At 38.6% G+C, this 25,892-nt stretch overlaps 2 protein-coding genes and 1 non-coding gene across 3 annotated transcripts in view; 1 reads left to right on the plus strand and 2 right to left on the minus strand.

The window, feature by feature from the left end:
* Positions 1-25,892, minus strand: part of PEX16 (peroxisomal biogenesis factor 16) — a 561,216-nt gene that overhangs the window by 221,029 nt on the left and 314,295 nt on the right. The window lies entirely within an intron of this gene.
* PHF21A (PHD finger protein 21A) overlaps positions 1-25,892 on the minus strand; it is a 252,309-nt gene that overhangs the window by 201,871 nt on the left and 24,546 nt on the right. The window contains exons 3-4 of the mRNA XM_049779629.1: positions 12,589-12,629; positions 11,091-11,202 (exon numbers count right to left, since the gene is read on the minus strand). The gene's annotated coding sequence lies outside the window, so the exon portion shown is untranslated. The remainder of the gene's footprint in view (positions 1-11,090; positions 11,203-12,588; positions 12,630-25,892) is intronic.
* LOC126019858 (U6 spliceosomal RNA) lies at positions 8,998-9,105 on the plus strand. Its single transcript, XR_007499475.1, has one exon. It is a non-coding gene; the product is annotated as a U6 spliceosomal RNA (small nuclear RNA).

Genomic DNA, 25,892 nt, shown 5'->3' on the forward strand with positions numbered 1-25,892 from the left:
TTCTGCCAAGGGCCACTTGGATATTTATAACATCATTCACAACCATAAAATACAGGCAATGGGCCATGAGCAGCCAGTAAGTAAATGTGTATGTCCCATCATGCACCAGGGTCAGAACACATTTCATAGGTCATCCCTCTCCTTCCCCTTTCACCCACCACTCCTCCCCAATTCTGCCTCTCATGATCAGGGTGTCTCCTGGCTCTGCATTCAGGGATGACTCCTGGAAGGGCTCAGAGGATCATATAAGGTGCTAGGAATTGAATCTGGGTCACCACATGCAGGGCTAGTGCCCAATCTGCTGTACTATCACTCTGGCCCCTAGACTTTCTAACAATTATTTACCTCTGAATAATGTACATATTGAACTTAAACTTACTTAAAAGTAATTTTTGTCTCTTTTTTTTTTTTTTTTTATGTTTGGACCAAACCCAGTAGAGCTCACACATCACCTCTGGCAGAGCTGGGGAACTATATACAGTATCAAAGATCAAACCAGGGTTGATCATCAAATACAAGGTAAGTGTCTTAACCTCTGTATTATCTTTCCAGTCCCTTAAAATATCTTGTAAACCTGATGGAGGGGGGGAGAGGGGGAGGTCAGAACAACAGCACAATGGGTAGGGTGTTTGCCTTGCAAATAGCCAACTCAGGACAGACCCGGGTTCAATACCTGCCATCCGTTATGGTCTCCCAAGCCTGCTAGAAGCGATTTCTGAGCACAGAGCCAGTTATAACCCCTGAGTGCTGCTGGATGTGGATCAAAAACAAAACCAAACAAAAAACTGACTGAGGAGATAGCAACACAGCTCAAAGATTGGAGTGCATTTTTCACATGTGATTGCCCCGGGGATCAATCCCTGGCACCATATATCCAGTATCATAGTGGCAGCCCCTGAGCACCAGCAGATGAAACTCTTCAAAATCAAACAATTGATGGCGGCTAGGGAGAGAGGTTCTAAGTATAGCTCTTGATAATCCCCAGTTCCACTGGGCCCTGGCATTCAAATGGTCAATCCATTTGCTGGGTATTAAAGGTATGTTCCATTCCCACCCCAAAAAAGGCTAATTTAATAACTACAGTTAGTTACAGATAGTATTTTTTTTTTGTTTTTTGTTTTTTGTTTTTGTGTCATACCCGGCAGTGCTCAGGGGTTACTCCTGGGTCTACGCTCAGAAATCGCTCCTGGCATGCTGGGGGAACCACATGTGATGCCGGGATTAGAACCACCGACCTTCTGCATGAAAGGCAAACTGTGCTATCTCCACCTTACCTCCATGCTATCTCTCCGGCCCCTACAGATTGTATTCTTAATCTCACTAAGATTAAAACATCAGTAAAATTCCTCCTCTAGAATGTATAAACTGTATTATATATCAAAAACTTTTTAACAACTGCATATATGTTGTTGGTTTGTTTTTCATTCACTTATAATTTAAGTATGATTTTATTGTCCTTGGTAAAATGGGGAACAAGGGATACTGACTGAAAGAACTTCTACCTCTCTGTCCAGCCCACCTCTGCCACCAGTGCTCCACAAGTGTTCAGGGAAATGCCTAGATTAAGTCAGTCCTAGCCTCAGCACAGGCACTGTGGGGTTGTCACCGTTCCCTCACAGACAATAATTTCAGGAGGGGGCAGAATGGTGAAGCCAAATAGTTTTACTAAAACTTTTTCAGGACGATGTGAAGGGAAGAAAGGGAAAAGTGTGTGTTCAAAAGAGAACATGGTCTTCTCTGGAGTAGAAATAAGGCGAGCAAAGAAACACAGAGACAAGCAAGATATATGTTGAAGAGAGAACACAGACTTAGGAGAGAGCCATAATATCAAAAACTATCATAAAAAGAACTAAATTCCGAAAGGCAAAATTTCTTTTAACTTGTGGAGACTAGGAAAGAGTAAGAATACTATTGTCAACCAAAAATTTTCATTAAGATTGTATATTTAGGATAGACTATTTAAAACATATTTTTTTTTTTTTTTTTTTTTTTGTGGCTTTTGGGTCACACCCGGCAGTGCTCAGGGGTTACTTCTGGCTCCATGCTCAGAAATTGCTCCTGGCAGGCACAGGGGACCATATGGGACGCCGGGATTTGAACCGATGACCTTCTGCATGAAAGGCAAACGCCCTACCTCCATGCTATCTCTCCGACCCCTTAAAACATATTTTTAAAAAAACCTGCTTTAGGGGCCGGAGAGATAGCATGGAGGTAAGGCGTTTGCCTTTCATGCAGAAGGTCATTGGTTAGAATCCCGGCATCCCATATGGTCCCCTGAGTCTGCCAGGAGTGATTTCTGAGCAAGGAGCCAGGAGTCACCCCTGAGCAATGCCAGGTGTGACCCCAAAACCAAAAAAAAAAAAAAAAAAAAAACCTGCTTTATAAGGTATTTATAACATAAGAAAGTATATAAAACTATAATAACAGAAACTTTAACTTACTGACAAACCAAGATTTGTGTTGTTATATAAGTTTACAGACACTAGCAAATGTTAAAGCTTATGTCACTTTAATTTTAAATACTTCCTGATTATTTTATTAGGGTTCATAAAACAGCATTTGAGTAAGTCAGTTTTTTTTTTTTGGTTTTTTTTTTTTTTGGTTTTTGGGCCACACCCGGCGATGCTCAGGGGTTACTCCTGGCTGTCTGCTCAGAAATAGCTCCTGGCAGGCACGGGGGACCATATGGGACACCGGGATTTGAACCAACCACCTTTGGTCATGGATCGGCTGCTTGCAAGGCAAACACCGCTGTGCTATCTCTCCGGGCCCGAGTAAGTCAGTTTTAATTTTTACAAAATTCTATCAGAAAATAAGTCCAATATGACTTAATATGTTTAGCAAATTAAGAATCACTTTTAAGGGGCCGGGTGGTGGCGCTGGAGGTAAGGTGCCTGCCTTGCCTGTGCTAGCCTAGGACGGACCGCGGTTCGATCCCCCGGCGTCCCATATGGTCCCCCAAGAAGCCAGGAGCAACTTCTGAGCGCATAGCCAGGAGTAACCCCTGAGCATCACCGGGTGTGGCCCCCCAAAAAAAAAAAAAAAAAAGAATCACTTTTAAGGAGTTGGAAAGAGTAGAGAATAAGGCAAATATCTTGCATACAGAAGACCCTGATTAGATCCACAGTATCACATTAAGCATCCAGAATCTGCAGGTGCAGACCTGGAGGCACCAGGTATGGCAGGTGGAATTCCCAGTACCAATGCCTACAGACTGCATCTGCAGGCCCTTGGTAGTTGTACTTTGCTGAGGATTCCCTGGGGCTCCTGAGCACAGTGTGGAAAGCAAGAACCCTTCTTTAAGGGCCAGAGAGATAGCTCAATAGCAGGGGTCTCAAACTCAATTTACCTGGGGGCCGCAGGAGACAAAGTCCGGGTGATCCTTGAGTGCAAAGTCAGTAGTAAGCCTTGAGCATTGGGGGGTATGACCCAAACAACTAAAACAAAACAAAACAAAAAAAGATTTCTCTAGGGCAGGGCCACAAAATGTTGTATGGAGGGCTGCAGCAAACGGCCTGCAGTCCACAAGTTTGAGACCCTTGATTTAGAGCAAACTTTGCACTCAGAGGGCTGGACTTTGATCCCTGGCACAGCATGGTCTCTCAACATCAGCAAGAGCAACCCCAAGGCACAGAGCTAAAGGTGGCCCTAAGTACTGCTGGGTGTGGCCAAAAATCAAAACAAACAAAAAGAATTACATTTAAGATAAAGAATTTTTTTTTCAAAGAACTGCAAGAGTATATTATTTTACTGCTAAGTTACATATAACATCACAGCACAATTCAATTTAAATAAATTCTGGAAATAGGTTAAAAACAGAAAACTTACAGGATACAGGAGTAATAGTTTTTATACATTTAGTGTGCCTACAAATCAACTCTCTTTTTGGCTTTTAAGCCATACCCAAAAGTGCTCAGGTCTTACTCCTGGCTCTAAATTCGGGGATCACTCCTGGCAGATCTCAGGGGACAATATAATGTGTCAGATATGGAGCCCAATGGGATAAAGAGCTATTTGAGTTTAAAGAAGAACCCTACCCACTGTGCATCCCTCTGGCCCTCAACTTGTAAAAAAGTTTTAAAAGAGCAATTCACAGTAGAAATATAATCAATCAATGAAAAAAAACACCTTCAATACTAAAATATAAACTTTAAGTTTTGCCTACCAAAAATGACAGATTTATAAAAATAGTATTTTGAATTAAGGTCTGAATGAGGCAGCACTTTGACAGTTCTCTGCAGATTATAGTAATACTCAAGAATTATTTACTTTCCTTTTTGTCAAGTATGAATAGCTTCAAATTTTATCCACTAAAAAAAGCACTTATTTTGGGGTACCACAAATTAACTGAGCACTAATAAAGCATTAAAAAAATCACCAATGCCACTGCAAGATATGACAATATCCACAGGTTTTCTTTTAATGAAGTTTTTTCCAACAATTCCATTACCATTAGTTGTTCAAGTAATAGTAGGTAAATTATTTGTGCCTGCCAAGGGGCAGGCTTGGGGGAAGTTGGGAAAGTGAAACGAAGGTAAAGGGAATATTACATAGGTGGTAGAATTGGTGTTGGAATATTGAATGCCTAAAATAACTATTAGAAGCAACTCTGTAAATCATGGCATCTAAAATAAACAAATATAATTAAAAAATAAAAATATAAATAAATAAAATAAAAAATATAAATATAAATAATAAAAATAAAATAATATAAATATAAATAAATAAATATAAATATAAATAAGCAAATATAATTTAAAAAATTTTGGAACTGAAAAAAATAAGACACCAATGGTCCACTACTAAACTCAAATAATATGAACATCTAAACCTTCTCAGGTGGAACCAGACTATGGGCTGAAAACTCTGGGATATTCTCAGATGGGGGCTGGGCAAGTCCTCCCCACCGCTCCCTCCCTCCTGCCACCAGAAAACCCAGTAGCCTCTGCCCATGCTTACTATCTTCACAGCAGAAACAGTTCAGCTCTACTAAGCTCCAAAAGAAAATGATGGCTGCTGATTCTTCCCAGGTAGTCTGGTTTCAGGCTGCAAATTCTGGGGCCTTCTCAGAATGGGTGCAAGCGAATTCCCTGTTTGGCCTGAAGGCATAGCAGACCAATGACACGCCTGATATCCTCCGATAGAAATGGCCCAGCTCCACAACTTAACCTTATCAAACTGCCAATACAACAAATTTGTTCCAGATCTATAGATCCCAAACAGCATAGTTCAAAATTTCAATGTAGTATCAGCCCCATAGGAGCACATGAAATCTGATGGGAAAAATACATAGAAGACCAAGCTCAGTAAGTCTAAACAGTAACACCCAAGGCTCAACTAACACCAACCACACCCCAATAAATCTTCAGATACTGATTTTATTAACACCATGGAGAGATATAACAATTATTTCAAACTGGCCCTGATTGATCTAAATTTTGATCATTGTACTTGCCTTTGTATTGTAAAAAACAAGAAGTAAATTTGGTTGTACTTGCAAAGGGGGCAGGATAAGTTGGTGGGTAGAATATTGAGGACACTGGTAGAGGGAAGGTCACACTGGTGATGGTGTTTGAACATATAATGCTTCAAACCAATATATTATAAGCAACCTAATAAATTATGGTGTTTAAATAACACTTTTTAAAATTCACCAATAAAACAAAATGCTCATAAAAAAAAACCTGATATTAACCTGGAAGCTCAAAAATTTCAGAGTAAAAAAAGCCTGTAACACAAGTTAATAAAGAGCTGACGGCTTTTACTTCTTCGATCAGATTATTGTCTGCTTATTAGTGACACACAAAGGCAGGAAGTATTATTTAGTAAGGACTCTAAATGCCAACTGCTCACTTTAATTCAAAATAAAACTGAAGGGGAAAAACAGGTAGTGACTTGTTACCAAAAAAATGTATGAAGGATTAGAAGATTCACTTTGATATTCTCCTTTTAAATGGTCTCTTTCTGGAAAGCAATTTGAAGAAATAGGCATCTATCTCCAGGAACAAATTATATACATAAACTTGCAGCCTATCAAAATAAGGCAAACTCATGTTGAGTTCTTTGTAATAACAATACTCCAGATAATTCATGGAGACATCATGTGACAACTGGGGACAATTTATAGCATCATCAAAAAAATTCTTTGCTAAATTATGAGAGATAATTTACCTTAGTTTAACTTGTTCTAATGAATTATAAATTACAAGTTAGTAATACAGGGTAAAAATAAAAACTTATAAATGAATGAGACACACTTTAAAGAGGTAGAGTACCTTTCAACTATCCAAAGCTCGAAATTCTATCAGAGAAGGCAACTACCTAGCACAATTAACTATTCGTTCTCTTTAAAACTATACACATCAGGCAGGAGAGATAGCATGGAGGTAGAGTGTTTGCCTTTCATGCAGAAGGACGGCGGATAGAATCCCGGCATCCCATATGGTCCCCCGAGCATGCCAGGAGCGATTTCTGAGCATAGAAACAGGAGTAACCCCTGAGCACTGCCGGGTGTGACACACACACACACACACCAAAAAAAAAAAAAAACTATAAACATCAAGGGACCGGAGAGATAGCATGGAGATAAGGCGTTTGCCTTGCATGCAGAAGGACAGTGGTTTGAATCCCGGCATCCCATATGGTCCCCTGAGCCTGCCAGGAGCAATTTCTGAACATAGAGCCAGGAGTAACCCCTAAGCGCTGCTGGGTGTCACCCAAAAAAAACTATACACATCAAGTCACAAGGGTTATCAATGGATTTTAACTTCAATAACAAAAAATAAAATCATTTAAAACTTCCTAAAAACCAGAGACCTGAGGATATACCCAACTTCAATCCCCAGCAACCCATACAGTCCCCTGAGCGAGTTAGGAGTGATTCCTGAATACAGAGCCAGAATTGAGCCCTGAGCACTGCAGGGTGTGGCCCCAAAATAAACAAATGACAACAACAACAACAAAATTCCTAAAAACTAGGAAAATCTATAAAAATAAAGAATGACGGGGGTGGGGTGGGGGGACGAACAACAAAAAAACGTCAGTATGACACCTGGAAACAATATTCTCGATTCCCAAGATAAACCTATTCTATCTACACCAGGGGTCTCAAACTCGAGGCCATTTGCGGCCCTCTGTACAACATTTTGTGGCCCACGGCCGGCCTTCAAATATCGCAGTATTCGCGATTATTCGCTTACCAAATAATCGCAATAAAAATCGCATTAGTAAGAAAAAAATCACATTAAACATTCGCATACCCCGAGCTGTTCGGTTCGGGGTATGCAAATGTTTAATGTGATTTTTTGCGATTTTTTTTCTTACTAATGCAAATTTTTATTGCAAATATTCGGTAAGCAAAATCCCTTATGCGGCCCTGCCTCACCCTGACTTTGCCTCCTGCGGCCCCCAGGTAAATTGATTTTGAGACCCCTGATTCTATATTGAGTTTTCTTCTAGCCTAGGCTTTCCTAGACTTCCCTAGGAATTTGGGGCATATAAGGAGCCACCTCCAGCAACACTTGGCCTACTAGGCTGGAGTGTTTAATGCATCAGCCAGCACGGCCAAATCCAGTGGTGCCCGAGGGAAAAATGTGATACCAGGAATAGAACTTGGATGCTTAGACATGAACCCTGGCCCATGCTACCTCTTCCACCCTTTTTTGTTTTCTTTTCTTTCATCCTTTATAAATTAGAAATATACGACAGTATCACCTATGCCATAATATTTTGTTAGGAGGTGAAAATAAAGTGAGGGTGTATGAAGAGCCCTTATAAAGAACTATTCTGTTCTTAGCAAAGCATATTGCTGAGAAGTCATCAGGCTATCTCACTTTAAAATTCTCTTAGAAAGAGATTTCTAACTCTTTTTTTCCTTTATTTTTTGGTTTTCGGCAACATCCAGTGGTACTTAGGACTTACTTCTGGTTCTCAGTTCTCAGGGGACCACATGTGGTGCTGAGGATCAAACTCAGGTCAACCAATTTGTAACAGCAAGTGCCCTACCCACTGTATTATTGTTCTGGCCCCCTTATTTTTTTGGGGAGGAGGCATTATTTCATCTTGACATTATCTGGTCTCTTGATCTTTTATCATGATTCTAACTATATAATAATAATACAGTAACTATATACATCAAATAGTATAATACTATAATTCTAAATCTACTGATATAATACACTATACAGTTCCTAACAATATAAACTTTTTTCCAAACAAAATTTGACTTGTCAACTAAACAATTTCTCTAACAATTCTGTAATTCAATAAACCTCTCAGACTAAATTCTCTAGAAAAGAACATAACCACTTTTTTTATACTAGTGGTCCATGGACCATGCCTGGGTTCGAGTAAAGAAAGGCTTAAAAACCATAATGTTATAATCTTGGTTATAACTATTGATTCATGGACCAGTATGTAGGACAGGTGACATTCTGTTGCTGAAAAAAAAAGATTGAAGAATGTTGTTTTATACCATGTTTATTTTATTTAAGTCTTCAAGTTTTTGGTTTTGGTTATTTGTGGGTTTGTTTTGTTTTGGTTTGGTTATTTTTGGGGGGGGGGTTTGGGTGACACCCGGCAACAGGTTACTCCTAGCTCTGTGCTCAGAAAGTGCCCCTGGCAGGCTCAGGGGACCATATGGGATGCCAGGAATCAAGCCACTGTTGGTCCTGGGTTGGTTGCATGCAAGGCAAACGCCCTACTGCTGTGCAATCTCTGCAGCCCCTCTCCACATTTTTAATCCTATATTTTCAAAACTGTCTATAGACTTGGGTCTGGAAGGATAGTAATATGGGCAGATCACTTGCCTTGCACACACCTGATTTAGGTTGATCCCTGGCACTCCATATGTTTCCCTGAGCACCACCAGGAGTGATCCTGAGCACAGAGCAAGTAAGCCAATGTAACCCAAAATCAAAATAAGCAACAGCAAAAAAGTATTTAGAGTAGAGATTCAGTTATTTAGAATGTATTTTTTTTAGAAAGTTAGAAGGGCCAGTGCTTGCTTCAGCAGCACATATACTAAAATTGGAACAAAACAGAGAAGATTAGCATGGCCCCTTGAGCAAGGATGACACACAAATTAGTGAAGCATTCCATATTAAAAAAAAAAAAAAAAGAAAGTTAGAAGGACAGAGCAATAGTACAGTGGGTAGTATGCCTTGTTTGCTTACAGCCAACCTGGTTTCAATTCCCAGTATCCAATATTATTGAGCCCTCCTGAGTTCAAAGTCAGAAGTAACCCTGCCAGATGTGGTCCAAAACTAAAAACAAAACAAAACAAAACAAAGCCTAAAATTCTGACAATCTATAAATCTTTGTATATGCCTGATGATAAAAATTTAGGTTTCAATTTGTGAAAAATACTTAATATGCATTTTAATATACAGGATGATGAAATAATGTTTTTAGCTTTTTGTGTGTGTTAGGATTTCTTATATTTTTCTCTTCTTTTTCTCTCTGTCACAGTGACTAAGGCTGTACACAGGTCTGGCTGTGTGCTTATGGGAGAGAGGATGTCACGTAACAGGCTATAGTACTCACTGAGATTTGCAAGTTATGGTATAGTGTCCCAGAGATGTTTTGAACTTTTACTTTAACAGTGTTACCAATGTTCATGAATGCTCCAAATAATAAAATTTCAATAGCATTCAACAAAAAAACTTGTTAACTTGAATCAGTAAAACTGACAAATTTTTTTTTTTTTTTTTTTTTTTTTTTGGTTTTTGGGCCACACCCAGTGCTGCTCAGGGGTTACTCCTAGCTGTCTGCTCAGAAATAGCTCCTGGCAGGCACGGGGGACCATATGGGACACCGGGATTTGAACCAACCACCTTAGGTCTTGGATCAGCTGCTTGCAAGGCAAACACCGCTGTGCTATCTCTCAGGCCCAAAACTGACAATATTTTTAAAATTTTAACATATTTATTTACTCAATTTCATGGTATTATTTCTCTGATAACATTCCACATGTCAAAAGAAAATTCTAGGAGGCAGAGCAGTGACCTCTAGGATGGACCGTGGTTCGATCCCCCAGCGTCCCATATGCCGCCCCCCTCCCCCCAGCCAGGAGCAATTTCTGAGCCCATAGCCAGGAGTAACCCCTTAGCATCACCGGGTGTGGCCCCAAAACAAAACAAAACAAAAAATTCTAGAGGGGTTAGGGAGGTGGAAGAAAGACAGTTGAGCAGGCAGGGATCTTGCCTTGCACATGGCTGCCATGGGCTCAATCCCTAGCACTGCTTATGGTCCCTTGAGTCCCACCAGGAGTGATCCCTAACCAAAGAATCAGGAGTAAGCCCTGAGTATTGCTGGGTTTTCAGTTGGTCCAAAACAAACAAACAGAAATTTAAAAAATTCTAGTCCACCAAGAACTTGACAAATTTGTTCTTAAATACCACTCCCTTGAATATGGTAAGACTGCAGCTATGCTTTAATCCTGGTATTTCAATTGTTTATAAAATCACCCCAGGTAGGGGCTGGAGTCATAGGACAGCAGTACAGCACTTGTTTTGCACACAGCTGACTTACATTGAGTCCCTGGCATCCCGTATGGTTTCCCTGAGCACCACAATGAGCATAATCCTGAGTGCAAAGACAGGAATAACGCCAAGTACCACTAGGTGTGGACCCAAAACAAAACAAAACAAAAAGTCACCTTAGCTAGATATTGCTAGATATGTTTCTAAAACCATTTCTTGGAGACCTAGAAGCAGCCTGAACACATATTCTTCTGTTTCTGACCTTTATTTCCAAAAATCAAGTATTTCTAACCAAAATAACTTGAATTGTACCCAATAGCAAAAAGATTGCAGTAAATTTTCAAAACCCACAGAAATTCAAAATGAAGAGGTTAGAGAGTAAATGTTTAAAAATAGAGTAATAAAAAGGCTAAGATTTTGGACTTGGTTGTCACATTAACTGTAATACCATTTAATGATTAAAAAGAAATAGTCCAGATAAACCTGGCTAGAATCATATAAATATTTACTATACAAAAATAATGTAAGAGAATGTGGTGGCCAATAAATAGATTTCATATTCATTTAAAGAAAAACTAAGAATTAGAACTGTACAAAAAAGGATATTACCTTATGAGGTAGTGGGCTCCCTGTCATTAGAAGTATTCAAGAATGCTGCATACCATACTCCCCTCTTGGAGATTCACAATGCGCATTAGCATATTAAATGTTCTGAGAAGTCCTGCAGTAAAGAAACCTGTTTAATGCAGCATTTCCCAAATTACTTGACCATAGAACATGTTCCCCATCACCTCAGTAATATTTATTCATGTCTACAGAACAAAAGTTTCTCTCACAATACATTCTAAAACAATACTGAGCTGACCCTTAAAAAAAAAAATGGGGCAATCACTAACAATCTGTGGTGGATAAGAAAAAGAAATGGTTGCACCAGATAAAAAACTAGAAGAGAAGGTCCTCCTCTCAAAAAGTTTATGATTTTTTCACATGGCAAGTACAGAATGGGATTTGGGCTCTTGATTATTTTAAAAGGTTCCACAGAAGGCACATAGACTTAAAAGTCAGCAAAATGCAAGTGAATCAATTCAAATGCCTCCCTTTCATGTTCAACCCAATCCCTTAAAATTAAGATAATCAAATCAAGGATTGGAAGTTATGAGAAAGAAGGCTTAACCAAATATCTATTCTACCCAGTAAATTCATTACTATTTGAGCGAGAATTAAAAAAAGAGAGAAGCATAGCAGCACTGAATTTGGGGACTACTTTATTCCAGCTATATTGTATGAGGTTTTTTTTGTTTGTTTGTTTTGTTCTGCTTTTTTTTTTAATATAATTCATATTATTCATAAGGTTAAGAGTTATTTGATCTCTCATCACGAGAATGCCCTGTGCAATCTCTGATCTTAAATTAGACACACATACAAAAAGATGACTTAACATCAATTAAAGTTTATACTGAAAAAAATGAATTAGTTTATATGCCCAATACTGCTATTTTTTCCCCCATGGTGTAGGGGGTCAAACCCATTTGCATACACTTTAATCACTGAGCCACATCTAGGGCCCCTCCCATACTGCTACATTTCTCACTCAATTTTCTTATTCTTTAAGATTTATACAAAACTACATAGACTAAAAATGTACTATTAAGTCATGAAAGCAATCCATTAAAGTAGAAGTTGTTTTGAGTCCCAAACTTCAATGTCAATGTTCTCATAGTAACACTAAATTAGACATTTTGCATAAATATATACTAAATTCATGAAATATAACAGCATAATAAGTAATAAATAACACAATGGGAACCTTAATTTTTACATATCCTGATTTTTAAATTTTCCAAACACTGCGTTAAAAACTTTCTTTTGGCAAAGGAAACTATTTCATTTATCAAGTGCAGGAATATGCATGTCTAGTAGTATTATTAGAAGCACAAGTGTATTTGTATATGGCTATGTGGAATATGACAAAAATTCACTAGTAAATCACTGTAAAAAGCAAAGCCTCATTGCTGAGAGCCTTTTTAAAGGGAAAAAAAAATCACTGAACATGTGAATTAACCATCTAGCACTAGGTATACTATGCCTGCCTGGTAAAAGTACTTACCAATTTTGGGGAAACTGGCCCTCCTTTAGCTCTATTGCTCCCTATAACAGAAGAAGGGAAGAATGGAATTAGACTATACAGATTTATGACATGTCATCACAAGCTGAAGACTTAAGGTTTCCATTTGACTTAGCACACACACACACACACACACACACACACACACACACACACACACACACACTTTCCAAAGCTTTAAAACTGAAAAAGAAAAGGAGGAGGAGAAGGAAGAAGCAAAAGAGGAGGAGGAGGAGAAGGAGGAGACAGGTAGTTTTTACAGAAAACTAGGAATGCATGGGGAGTTATATCTCTAATTTTCCAAATATTTCAAGACAAAGAAAAGTTAAGTAGTTGATAGTTTCCTTTCAAGAGATACAGAAATGGCTGGAAGATTAAACCTCTTAAAAACTAAACCCAGGGCCCAGAGAGATAGCACAGCGGTGTTTGCCTTGCAAGCAGCTGATCCAGGACCTAGGGTGGTTGGTTCGAATCCCGGTGTCCCATATGGTCCCCCGTGCCTGCCAGGAGCTATTTTTGAGCAGACAGCCAGGAGTAACCCCTGAGCGTCACCGGGTGTGGCCCAAAAACCAAAAAAAAAAAACCTAAACCCAACTACACCCTCATTCACTGAAAATCTAGTTTGTTGATATATTTGTTATTATATTAATAAATTAAGTTAATTTACTTAATTTGGTCCTTAGTTTGGCTCACTTAAAAGGCCTTCTTTCAATTAATCTTAAAATGGGCTTGTCTTATATAAAGCTTTCAAATTAACAGCATTTTATAATAATGCATCAACATAAAGTTAATTAAACTTTTCATTCACATTCTTGAAGTCTCCCTCCTTTAAACTATAAACCATAAAACACAAAAGTGACTTTTCCCATAATCAGGAATAGAGCAAAAAAAAAAAAAAATCAAACCTTTGGGTTCGTTCCCAATTCAAAACTCAGCGATGCTTTCATCAGTTATAGGGTTGTTTTGGTTTGGTTTGGTATGGGGGCCACAACTAGCAGTGCTCAGAATTTATTCGTGGCTCTATGTCCACAGTTCATTCCTGGTGATGCTGGGGGATCATATGGGTTGCTGGAGACCAAACCCAGATGGCTATGTGCAAGGCAAGAACCTTACCAGCTATACTATTTCAACAGCCACCTATGGTTTTCTTTTTATTTCTTTTTTTTTTTTTATTAACTAAACTATTAAATGGACTTCAAGATCAGAAAAGTCAAATCAAGGTATATAACAAAATGATTCCTTCATCTTTTTTTTTTTTTTTTTTTTTTTTTTTTGGTTTTTGGGCCACACCCTATGACGCTCAGGGGTTACTCCTGGCTATGTGCTCAGAAATCGCTCCTGGCTTGGGGGACCATATGGGACGCCAGGGGATCGAACCGCGGTCCGTCCTAGGCTAGCGCAGGCAAGGCAGGCACCTTACCTCTAGTGCCACCGCCCGGCCCCTCCTTCATCTTTTTCTCCTTTCTTCCTTCCCTTCCTCATCTTCCATTTCTCTTACTTTTTTTTTTTTTCAAGTGCTAGGTCTTGAACCCAATACCTTACAAGGCAAGTGCTCCATGCTATATTGGTCAAACTCCAAGTTGACAACCTATAATACTTGTTCTTAAATTCTCCATATCCCAAACTTCTTGTCACATTTTTTTTAAAAATGCAAACAAGGGCCCGGAGAGATAGCACAGCGGCGTTTGCCTTGCAAGCAGCCGATCCAGGACCCAAGATGGTTGGTTCGAATCCCGGTGTCCCATATGGTCCCCCGTGCTGCCAGGAGCTATTTCTGAGCAGACAGCCAGGAGTAACCCCTGAGCACCGCCGGGTGTGACCCAAAAACCAAAAAAAAAAAAAAAAAAAAGCAAACAAGGGGCCGGAGAGATAGCATGGAGATAGGGCATGTGCCTTACACACAGAAGGACGGTGGTTCGAATCCCAGCATCCCATATGGTCCCTGGAGCCTGCCAGGAGTGATTTCTGAGCAACCCCTGAGTGCTGCCGGGTGTGACCCAAAAACTAAAAAAAAAAAAGGCAAATAAAAACTTTCTCTGTAATATTTTGTTATTTAAATTTACATACTCCACGTTCTAAAACTGTTAAGTTAATCTTTTATGTCTAAAACATAATAGTAGTACAACAAATAGTACATTTGTTGACTAACATTACTCCAACAGGGTTCTCATTTCCTCTGGGGCTATTTCAAAAACTCTTCAAGTCATCCAGATTACAGTTTTTAATTTAATCATATAGTCATACCAAGCATACAGTAAAATAATTTTAAAGAGTACCAAATTCATGCCATTAACTTTCATTTCCAAAAGAAACTCAATTTGCTATTTTATTTTGCCTTTCCTTTAGTGCAACCCCAATTTCTGAGGGGCGGAGAAACGTCAAGAATAAGCTCCTTATGATTCTCACCAAGGGTTCAATGTGAGGCCCTAAGGAAATGGTGCTGCACAGCCCCGGTGGTACCAGGGACCACTTATAACCACCCTGGTCAGGCTTATTTGGGGCCAGATCACACACAGCAGTGCTTAGAGGTCTCCAGAGGTGAGCACAGCAATCATGTGGTGTCAGGGATTCAACAGGTAAGCTGTGTGCCAGGCATTTGCCTTAACCAATGTTCTCTCTGGCCCAAGAAATTCTTTAGGTGTGCAAGCCCATGTAAATGACAATTTTATCACCAAGACTGAAATAACTCCCAATCAAGAGAGAAAAAAAAAAGCACACAAAAGTCTATAGTATCATACAGTTAGTAAAAAGATGTTTCTCACAAGGAAAACAATTGAACTACGTGTGATATGGGATATTAACTAAATGTATTGTTGTAATCATTTCTGCAATATATACATATACCAAATCATTACACAGTACACCTAAAACAAATATATTATTATGTCAATAGCATCTCAATTTAAAGGTAAATTCCTTGCATACAAATACCTACAGGATTCTACCATTAAACATACAAAGATATCTCAATAAATGTTAAATGAATAAACTGAAGAAACTCTGCAGCACAATTATTTCCCTTATTGGTATTTCTTATTAACTCTTTCAGTCAAAAAAATTTCTTCTGCAGTTATCTCCCACAGCAATATTTGTTAAAATAAAGACTGGAGGGGCCGGAGCAATAGCTCACAAGATGGACCCTGGTTCAACTCCCGGCATCCCATATGGTTCCTGGAGCCTGCCAGGAGTGACTTCTGAGCACAGAGGCAGGAGCAAACCCTGAGCATCACTGGGTATGACCCAAATAAATAAATAAATGAATGAATGAATGAATGAATGATAAAATGTTGATTAAGAAACAAAATATCACAACTTTAAGATACAATGAATAAAGAACAGACTAATTTGACTAAAAAAATTATGTTCATTTAAGAACACTTGAAAGGGCCCGGAGAAATAGCACAGCGGCGTTTGCCTTGCCGATCCAGGACCAAAGGTGGCTGGTTCGAATCCCGGTGTCCCATATGGTCCCCCGCGCCTGCCAGGAGCTATTTCTGAGTAGACAGCCAAGAGTAACCCCTGAGCACTGCCGGGTGTGGCCCAAAAACCAAAAAAATAAAAATAAAAATAAATAAAAAAATAAAAAGAACACTTGAAAGGGACCAGAGTGATATACAGTGGGTAGGGCACTTGCCTTGCACACAGCTGAAGGCCTAGGTTTGATCCCTGACTTTCCCCTACCCCCACCACCAGAAGTGATTCCTGAGTGCAGAGTTAGGAAAAATCCCTGAGAACATCCAGGTATGACCACCCTCCCAAAGAAAGAAAAAGCAACAAACAAGACAGCAAGCCATAAAGTAAGAGATAACCTATACAACAGATATATCAGCAATGGCTGAAACTCAGGATAAATAAAATGTGGAAATGCAGTGATCATGATGGGACTGAATTTTGACTTTTATTTATGGAGCATTTAAGAAAGGTAGAGTCATGAACACTTCTGAAAAATTGTATTCAGTACAAAAGCAGCATAATGCCCATATATATACTGTATCTCCAAGGCATTTTCTCCAAAAATCAGTTACACAGTCCATCTCAAATTGAGAAAATATTTGTGCCATATCATGAAACTTTATAAAACTATTCACAAAACTGCTTCCAGCAACTTGGGGAAATCACATAGAAAGCCAAATAGGCTAAGTGATACTCAGCAGATCACAACACATCTAACTGGTAGTAAACGAGGGAAGAGTCTGCTGACCTTACCTTCCCCTAACCAGCTGGGAGCTTTATACCGACTTTATACCAAGCTGGTTGTTCCACCAGAAATCACCTGCAAACCAGTTGCAGCAACTACTTTTTTTTTTTTTAAGAAACAAAATACAATAATAGTGGCCAAATATGTTTGGCAAAGTCTACATATGTTTTAAAGAAAGTTCACATAAGTAAATAAATAATAGAGGGCAGGTTTTGTAACCTGAGATCCTTCATACCTAGGGATTCCCATGCTGTGCCTTCAGAGCAGTTTGCCAACTACACCATACTTTATGATAAATTCTCTATGGTGACCAATCTGGAAAGAAGATTCAGTTTGGGCAAGATCCACAAAGAGAATAAATAACTAAAAGGAGTAGGTTACAAACCAATGATATTTTTCCTTTGGTTTTGGGGACACCTCCAGGTTCTCAGGGCTTATTCCAGGCTCTATGCTCAGAGATCACTCCTGGCATGGTCTGGGAGACCATCTGGGGTGCCAGGATAGATCCTGATCATCCCCATATATGATAAGAACTTTACCCTCTATGCTATCTCCCCAGCCTGCTAGACTAATCATTCTTTTTTTGGGGGGGAAGGGTGTTTGCTTTTTTGGGCCACACCCAGTAACGCTCAGGGGTTACTCCTGGCTATGTGCTCAGAAATCGCTCCTGGCTTGGGGGACCATATGGGACACCGGGGGATCAAACCACGGTCTGTCCTAGGCTAGCGCAGGCAAGGCAGTAATCTTACCTCTAGCGCCACCATGCCGGCCCCGACTAATCATTCTCTTTTTTTTGTTTGTTTTTGTTTTTGTTTTTGGGCCACACCCGTTGACGCTCAGGGGTTACTCCTGGCTATGTGCTCAGAAGTTGCTCCTGGCTTGGGGGACCATATGGGACACGGGGGATCGAACCGAGGTCCGTCCAAGGCTAGCGCAGGCAAGGCAGGCACCTTACCTTCAGCGCCACCACCCGGCCCCCGACTAATCATTCTTAAACACTGTTAAAACTACCAAAATTGGGGCTAGAGAGATAGCATGGAGGTAGGATACATACAGAAGGACAGTGGTTCAAATCCCAGCATCCTATATGGTCCCCTGAGCCTGCCAGGAGCGATTTCTGAGCATTGAGCTAGGAGTAAACCCTGAACACTGCTAGATGTGACCCAAAAAACCAAAACAAAACAAAACAAAACAAAAAACTACCAAAATGTTTCTTCTGAAGATTAATAATTGACTACAATTTGGAAATGCATAAAACTTTCTATAATTTAGTAAAACTGAATTAGCAACAAAAATTAACTTTGTACTTTTATTCTACCTACATGCAAAAATTTTTACATCAAATGCAAATTTCCTCATGTTAAACTACCACTAAACCCACTGAGTTTGTTTCTCCCATACGTTGTATACTTGTAACTAAAGTATTTTAAAAATGTAAGAATCTACTCAGCACAAATTATTTGGAGTAAATAAAAGTCTTGTTGCTTTTAGAAATGAATATTAGCTTGTTAACGCAACTTCAATTTTCTGCAAACTCAAGACTCTTCACCCCAATAGGTGAACAACTACCATAATAGATAGCTACTTTAATTTGATCTAATAAAAAGTAATTCATGTTTCTGGTATGATCATAGAATTTTAAATAGTATCAGTTAGTTGGTGATAACTAGTTTTCAGCTACTTTATATAAAATATCTAAAACCTTTGCAAATGATGAGATATATTAAAAAGTAAACAAATTTCTAAGAAAAAGTAATATTTTACATTAGGCTAAAATGCATTCCACTACAAAATTTCAAATGATTAAATCACATTGAATGTAGCCCCTTATCAAATTCAGTCTCTAATCAAGTTTTGATAAGGAACTAGAATAGCACAGATAACTGTCATTAGAAGATTTTAAAATGTCACCTATACAGAAGACTCCATCTCTTCTCCTATACCAAGCTGGTATACTAATTTAATAAACAATAAGTTTTATTGCTTATTACCCACCCATTTCAACTTTCAATAGAAAGCAGAATAAGATGAAGTAAATTTAAATGAAAAAAATGCTTTAAAGTTAATCCTTTAGGCTCCTATCCCTCTTAATCTCCCATGGACTTCCCTCTAGACTAGCACCTCTTATCTTTACCTCAAGAAGGATCAACCTTCCTCTCATTCTGGGATCATTTTGTTTGTTCTTTTTTGTGGTGACTTTTTAGTGGTACTGGAAATTGAATCATACAAGCACAGCAAGTGCTCTACACTGAGTCACATACCAGCTCCATTTCATTTACCTTCAAAAAGAAAAGGGGGAAGACAGTATAGGAGAAAGTCTGACACCAAGATTCAATCACTGTCACCGCTTGCCATCCCTTCCTCAAGCATTACTGAATGTAGTCCTAAGACTCCCAAGGACTGTATCCTAGAGCCCTCAGCCTCCAGCTCCAAAATCAGGTCTTACTCCCTGACTCCATAGCCTTCTCAAGTTACAGTTCTATGTCTAAATTCTATTTCATAGACTCTTCCCTGGAAGAGATAAATACTCTCCTTTTTCTCCAATTCCTCTCCTCTACTTGTATCCACTTGAGCAGGAAATCTCCCTCCCTTTTTTAAGATTAATGATATTCCTTTACTGCTAAAATCCAGTAGTAAATTCGCAGCCTTCACTTCCTTGTTCAATCAGTATTTCTTGGCTTTGCTGATGAAGTTTTGCTGTTTTGTTTTTGTTTTTGCTTTTTCTTGAATCCCTTTCTTCTTTCTTTGGCCCCTACCCCCTTGATTAACAGGACACTATATGCTCTTAATTCTATTCTTTCAAATCTCTCTGCCCACTCCTTTTGGTTTCTTTGGCTAATTCTCCTCATCTCTCAAAAACCTCAAGATACTGAGTTACCCCAGAGCTCAGTTCTTGGAATTCCTTTCATTAGGTAATCTCACTCAATCTCATGGCTATAAAAGGATTTGTGAATTGGTGACTCCCAAATTTTTATCTCCAGCCCAGATCTTTCCCCCAAATTCCAAACTCATACTCAAGTGCCCACTCACTGTACACTTGTCAAATAGTTACCTCAAGTTCAAGCAAAAAACTAAACAAGCTAAACTCTTTGACTCCCTATCCCCAAATTTTACTCATCTCCATCTCAATAAATGGTAACTATACCCTCTGACTCTGTTTTTCACCATACATTCTATATCCAATCCAATTGCTATGTTGTCTCTACCTTCAAAATTCATTCTCTGATCTTTTTTCGTTTTGTTTTGTTTTTGGGTCACACCCGGCAGCGCTCAGGGGTTACTCCTGGCTCTAAGCACAGAAATTGCTCCTGACAGGCTCGGGATGCCAGGATTCGAACCACCGTCCTTCTGCATGCATGGCAAACGCCCTACCTCCACGCTATCTCTCCAGCCCCCATTCTCTGATTTTCACCTAAAAAGCACTGCCATCTCCTTGATCCGTCATCTTTCACCCAGATTATTACAATTGTTCTCTCAGCTTCTACTATATAGTCTTGCTATGGTCTGCTCTCTCAGCAGCAAATGGCCTTCAAAACTGGAGACAGATCTGGTCACTCCTCTGCTCAATATCCTTCAATGATTTCTTTTTTTTTTTTTTTTTTGTTTTTGTTTTTTGGGCCACACCCGGTAATGCTCAGGGGTTACTCCTGGCTATGTGCTCAGAAGTTGCTCCTGGCTTGGGGGACCATATGGGACACCGGGGGATCGAACCGCGGTCCGTCCAAGGCTAGCACAGGCAAGGCAGGCACCTTATCTTTAGCGCCACCGCCCGGCCCCATGATTTCTCATCATACCAGAGGGAAAGCTTAGGTCCCTTTACAAAGGCACACAGGGTTTCAGTGATGTGGACCCTGCTAATCTCAGACTGTATTTCTTCCCTCCCCTCCACTTCACTATCTGCTCCAGTCACACTTGGCATCTTTCCTATACTACAAATATTCCACACAAGTTCCCTCCTCGGGATTCTTCTACTTACTTTTCCCTCTGGTTGAAACTCTCTCTTCCATAAAATTTCTTCATGGTTCACTCCCTCAACTATTTAGGAAATCTAGAACAGTTGCAAGAGTAGAATACTAAACAAAGACTAAAACTTCACCAGAATTATTCCCTTCCCTAAATATTTTCTCCTTTTCTTTTTTATACCAAGATTAACCTTTAACCTTCTCTCTGCCTATCCAAATTTTGTCCAGAGTTAAAATAAAGATTCACTGATAAATGAAGACTTTGCCTAACCAAACTAACTTCTCTTTTTCTTGGATTCTTGAAGTGTTTATCATCTTTCCTGTTCATCTTAGAATTTAACTTCATACTGTCTCTCACACTGTAACCTGTATGGATGCACCTAACTAGACTAGACAAAGGCTCACATACTAGTAGAGCAAAAAACAATGCCTTGTACAAACAGTTCTCAACTTTAGAATATAACCTATGAAGCACAAATATAAATATAAACTTATATATGTATCTACTTGAAGAAGATTCATCATATCCAATGTAGAGGCCAGATAACCAAATTTTGGTGTGGTTTTGGTTTTTGTTTTTAAAGTTTCCCTAAAAAGCTAGGAAACATGGCCCTGTGATCCTATATCTCCTAATAAAGAGCATAAAGCTAGAATGACTACCCCAGAAAACCAGAGCCATAGCTTCATTTCACAGGGGAACAGAGGCCCAAGAAGTCTAGATGACTGATTAAAAGCTACAAAGGTAACAAGAGGCAAAGCTCAATAAAAAACCTGTAATTACTATTCTCAATCTATCACTCTATCAGTAACCTTTCTGATAGAATGTATGTAATAAAACCCCTCAAGTCATACATGAATTTAGTAAACAATGATTATTTAATACCTGACCAGTCATTTCCATTTCTAAGCTCTGTAACAGAGCACATTTTTAGATTCTATGTGCTTGGGGGGGAAAGTAACATTGGTTAATGAAAGATTTAAGCATGTCAGGAAAGGGCTTACAAATAAAATAATGATTTTAATCAAATTATTTAAAATGTACACAAAACTTGAAAAAACATTTAACTTGTAGCTGAATTAGTGTAGGAAGAAATCTTGCTTCATCACACCATAAAATACAAAAATCTTAAAACTCACAAAGCTTTCACAACTCACAGAAATTGTTTTCTGAGTCTAATTATCATATGTAACTTCTAAATTAAGATCAGACTTAGTTAAATCATCCCATATCCCAAGATAACACAACTCTTATTTTAATAATCAGTTAACCTCAGGACCAAAATCTTCCCCATCAACAACCCGGGTATTACAAGGCATTATAAAAGAGTTTGGGTTTATCTTGGTGTATAGGGATTTAAACAAGTGCCTCCTATTAACACTAATGGGAGTTCTGGGTGTAAACCATAGACACCAAGGAGGAGGATCAATGCCCAGCACTGCATCTCTGAAAACCCTTTCTAATGCACTAACTGCAACTACTGGGAGTTGTTCTCTAAGAAATGGGATAACAGACCCAAATTCATGTCTCTAAAGCACAAAGATAATTCAAATAAAAAGCACTAAGAACAGTCACTCATAAACACCTGATTAAAAAAAAAACATGAAAAAGTTAAACTGAAAGAACAATTAACACACTAAAGATATTTTGTAAAATAATACCAATATGCACAAAACAGCGAAATTACTGAAAACCTCTCTCAAAATAAATTCAATGGAAGTAAAATGACTGTTTTTATTAAACTATAGTAAACCCTAAAGCCAGTAGCTTATCCAAAGAAACACACACAACAAACTCCACTCCAGGGCCATAGTGATAGTACAATGTGTAGGGCATTTGCCCTGAAGGCAGCAGACCCAAGTTCAATCCCAGTTAACCCATCTGATCCTCAAAATCCTGACATAGCAGTAAGGCGTTTGCATGCAGTCAACAGACCCTGGTTCGATTCCCAGCAACCCATATGGTTTCCCAAGCCTGCCAGTAGTGACTTCTGAACGCAGGGTCAGGAGTAACCCCTGCACACTGCCGGGTGTATCCCAAAAACAAAAACAAAAAAATCCTGACATAAATGATCCCTGAACACAGAGCCAGGAGTAAACCCTGAGCACTGCTGGGTATAGACCCAAAACATAAAAAGCAAAAATAAATAAATAAATAAACAAACAAACAAACCTTCCCCCAAAAGCCTTAAGTATACATCACAATCCTTCTAAAATGCAAAGAAATCTCCTACAGCACTGATAGCAAGGAATAATCACAATACTTCCAGACAAACGGATGATGATCACAAGCTGCCAAAAACCACCAAAATGAACTAAATAAAAATTATAGCACCTAACTGTATTCCATACTGCCTCACTTCTCAATATAGCACTGCTGCACTCTCCAGGCTGAAAAATGAGCAGGTGCTTTTTAGTCTATAGAAAAACACACACAGTCATACACATCCTTAGGCTATAAAAACGCACACACACATACACACACCAGATACCGTTACTTGACAATACTTTCAGTTGATGGTGCTTAAAAAATGCAAAGCTTTTCTGAGGTCTAGAAAAATAAGAAGTAGGCCTTACCAAAAAAGTAAGGGAAAAGTTATGATGTATCTAAAATCCATATTCAAAACCTAAAAGAATTAACACTTATTTCAATTAAAAGATCTTGGCAATACTTTAATTTCAGATTTTCCAATTTCTGTGTACAAAAGAAAATTAGAACCTTTCTCTTTCATCTACACAAGTTAACCTTCATAACACAAGTAGAGAAACCTGAAAATTAACTATAGTCTATAGCAGTCATTTTTTTAAAAAAAAAATTATGCAATCCAAAATAATGATTCTTAATCATCACTGCTATCAGTAATGAACACTTTATTTTTTTTCAGAACTTTGAAATGCCAACAAGTAATCGGAGCAGTTACAATATACTAGGAATTTTAACTTCTGAAACAAAAAACAAAGAAAACGAAAGTCTGAAGCAAAAACCTCGGTCATGCTAACAAGTTAGTGGTCCTAAAATTTTAAATTTGAGGAATACAGACCAAAAACAAAGTTTTCTTGATATTAATCCTAGCCTTTAAAACCAAAAATATGTTCTGTTACGGAAGACTGAAATCAGGGCTTCCATTAACCTTGTTAAAAAAAAAAATCCCATGAGCATGGATTTTTTTTTTCTAAGTCTCTTCATCAGAGCAGCATGGGGTCCCATTAGGCACCCTATTTTACTTCCACCTTATAAATAACGTTAGCTATTCGCTATTTCCATGGAAACCAAGTACAGAGAAACCCACTTAAATGAATACCGGTTAAAGGAATAAGTTTTATTTTAGAAAGGTTTTGCAGCTCTAGATGAACTCTACTGGGGAATACTACAAAGTCATCTTAAGTATAATTTTAAAAACATATCTTTGGTGTAGAGGGAGCTTATTAAGGGTCCTGCTAAGTGTGTATACTCCTAGCATGAAACTAAATACGCCAGACAACATCAAAGGTTAAAGACACCTTTTCAATGTACTGCACAGGGGCTTAGATGCACAACTTCCATTGACTATGCCTTCCCCCATGCACTGGGGTGGAATAATTACCCCTATGGGTATAATTTAAACTAATAAAAGCAAGAAAATTTAGGAATAAAACTACCATCACCTTTTAGTGACTAGTAATGAACAGGTCCCATAAATGGAGGCAAATAACACAACACACTACTTCTCCAAAGAGCAAACAAGGGAGCAAATAAAGTTCCTAATCACAGTTAACAGGTCAGGGATAAAAATTCTCACCTCAACAAATTACTTCATGAGTTATAACATGTATTCCTGGTCACCCAATACATGCACTAAAGTTGGAATATTTAAGTTAAAGTGGAGAACAAGATTCAGTATTTTGTAACTCTCAGTTACTTATATATTCTCTAGAACGGCTAACATTGGTAGCTGATACAAAAGGCAGATGGGCAAGTAAACATGAAACATAACCTAAACAGTAAATTCAAAACTAATACTCTAGAGACAAAAGGCATAGGAAAACTATAATCTGGGTGGAGCAATAGTACAGCGGGTAGGGCACTTCCTTGTATGTGGCTGACCAGCATTTCAACCTGGCATCCTATATGGTCCCCTGAGCACCACCAGAAGTAATTCTGAGTGGAGAACCAGGAGTACCCCTAAGCATTGCTATGTGGGTGACCCTCACCATCCAAAAAAAAAAACCGTAACATCTTTCCAAAAGATGTGATTGCTTAGACTTCTCCCATAAGTTTAAAAAGATAAATGAGTTAGGAAAATAGCTCAGAATTTAAGAGCATACTTTGCATGCTAGAATTCCTAGTTTGATTCCCAACACCAACAAGAATAAGCTCAGTAGTCCCAATACCAATAGGAATGCTGCCTCCAAAAGCACATCAAATACTTATTCAAAAAAGTGATCATCAATTTTAAATTTATAATACAATAAACCATTTTCCTACATACTTTTCCTTTGAATATACCAACATCTATTTATACTGCTTGTTTGTTTTTGTTTTGATTTTTGACTTTTGGGGCCATATACAATGGGTCCTCATGGATCACTCCCAACAGGCTCAGAGAACTATATGGGAAGTCCTGGATCAAACCTGGGTTGGCCTTGGGCAAGACAAATTACCTACCAACTGTATTATATATCCAGCCTCAGTGCTTCATATTTAAAAAAAAATAAAAACGGGATTAACTTCTTAGCATAGTTCACACAGAAAGACTGGAAAATTACTGAAGTTAGGAAACAAGTACATGAAGTTTGTTTTAAAAAAAAAAATATATATATATAGGGGCCGGAGAGATAGCATGGAGGTGGGGTGTTTGCCTTGCATGCAGAAGAACGGTAGTTCAAATCCTGGCATCCCATAGGGTTTCCCAAGCCTGCCAGAAGCGATTTCTGATCATAGAGCCAGGAGTGGCCCCTGAGCGCTGCTGGGTGTGATCCAAAAACAAAATAAATACATAAATACATAAATAAATAACACTCTACTTACACATAAACTTACATAAAATTTGTAATGTTTAGAATTGAACCAGGTTCTAACAAGAAATTTTTAAATTCTATGCCTAGGGCCCTATAGTTGAGGGGTATGACTCAGAGGCAAAAGACACCTG

Source organism: Suncus etruscus, chromosome 9 (genome assembly GCF_024139225.1).
Source record: "Suncus etruscus isolate mSunEtr1 chromosome 9, mSunEtr1.pri.cur, whole genome shotgun sequence".
NCBI lineage: Eukaryota > Metazoa > Chordata > Mammalia > Eulipotyphla > Soricidae > Suncus > Suncus etruscus.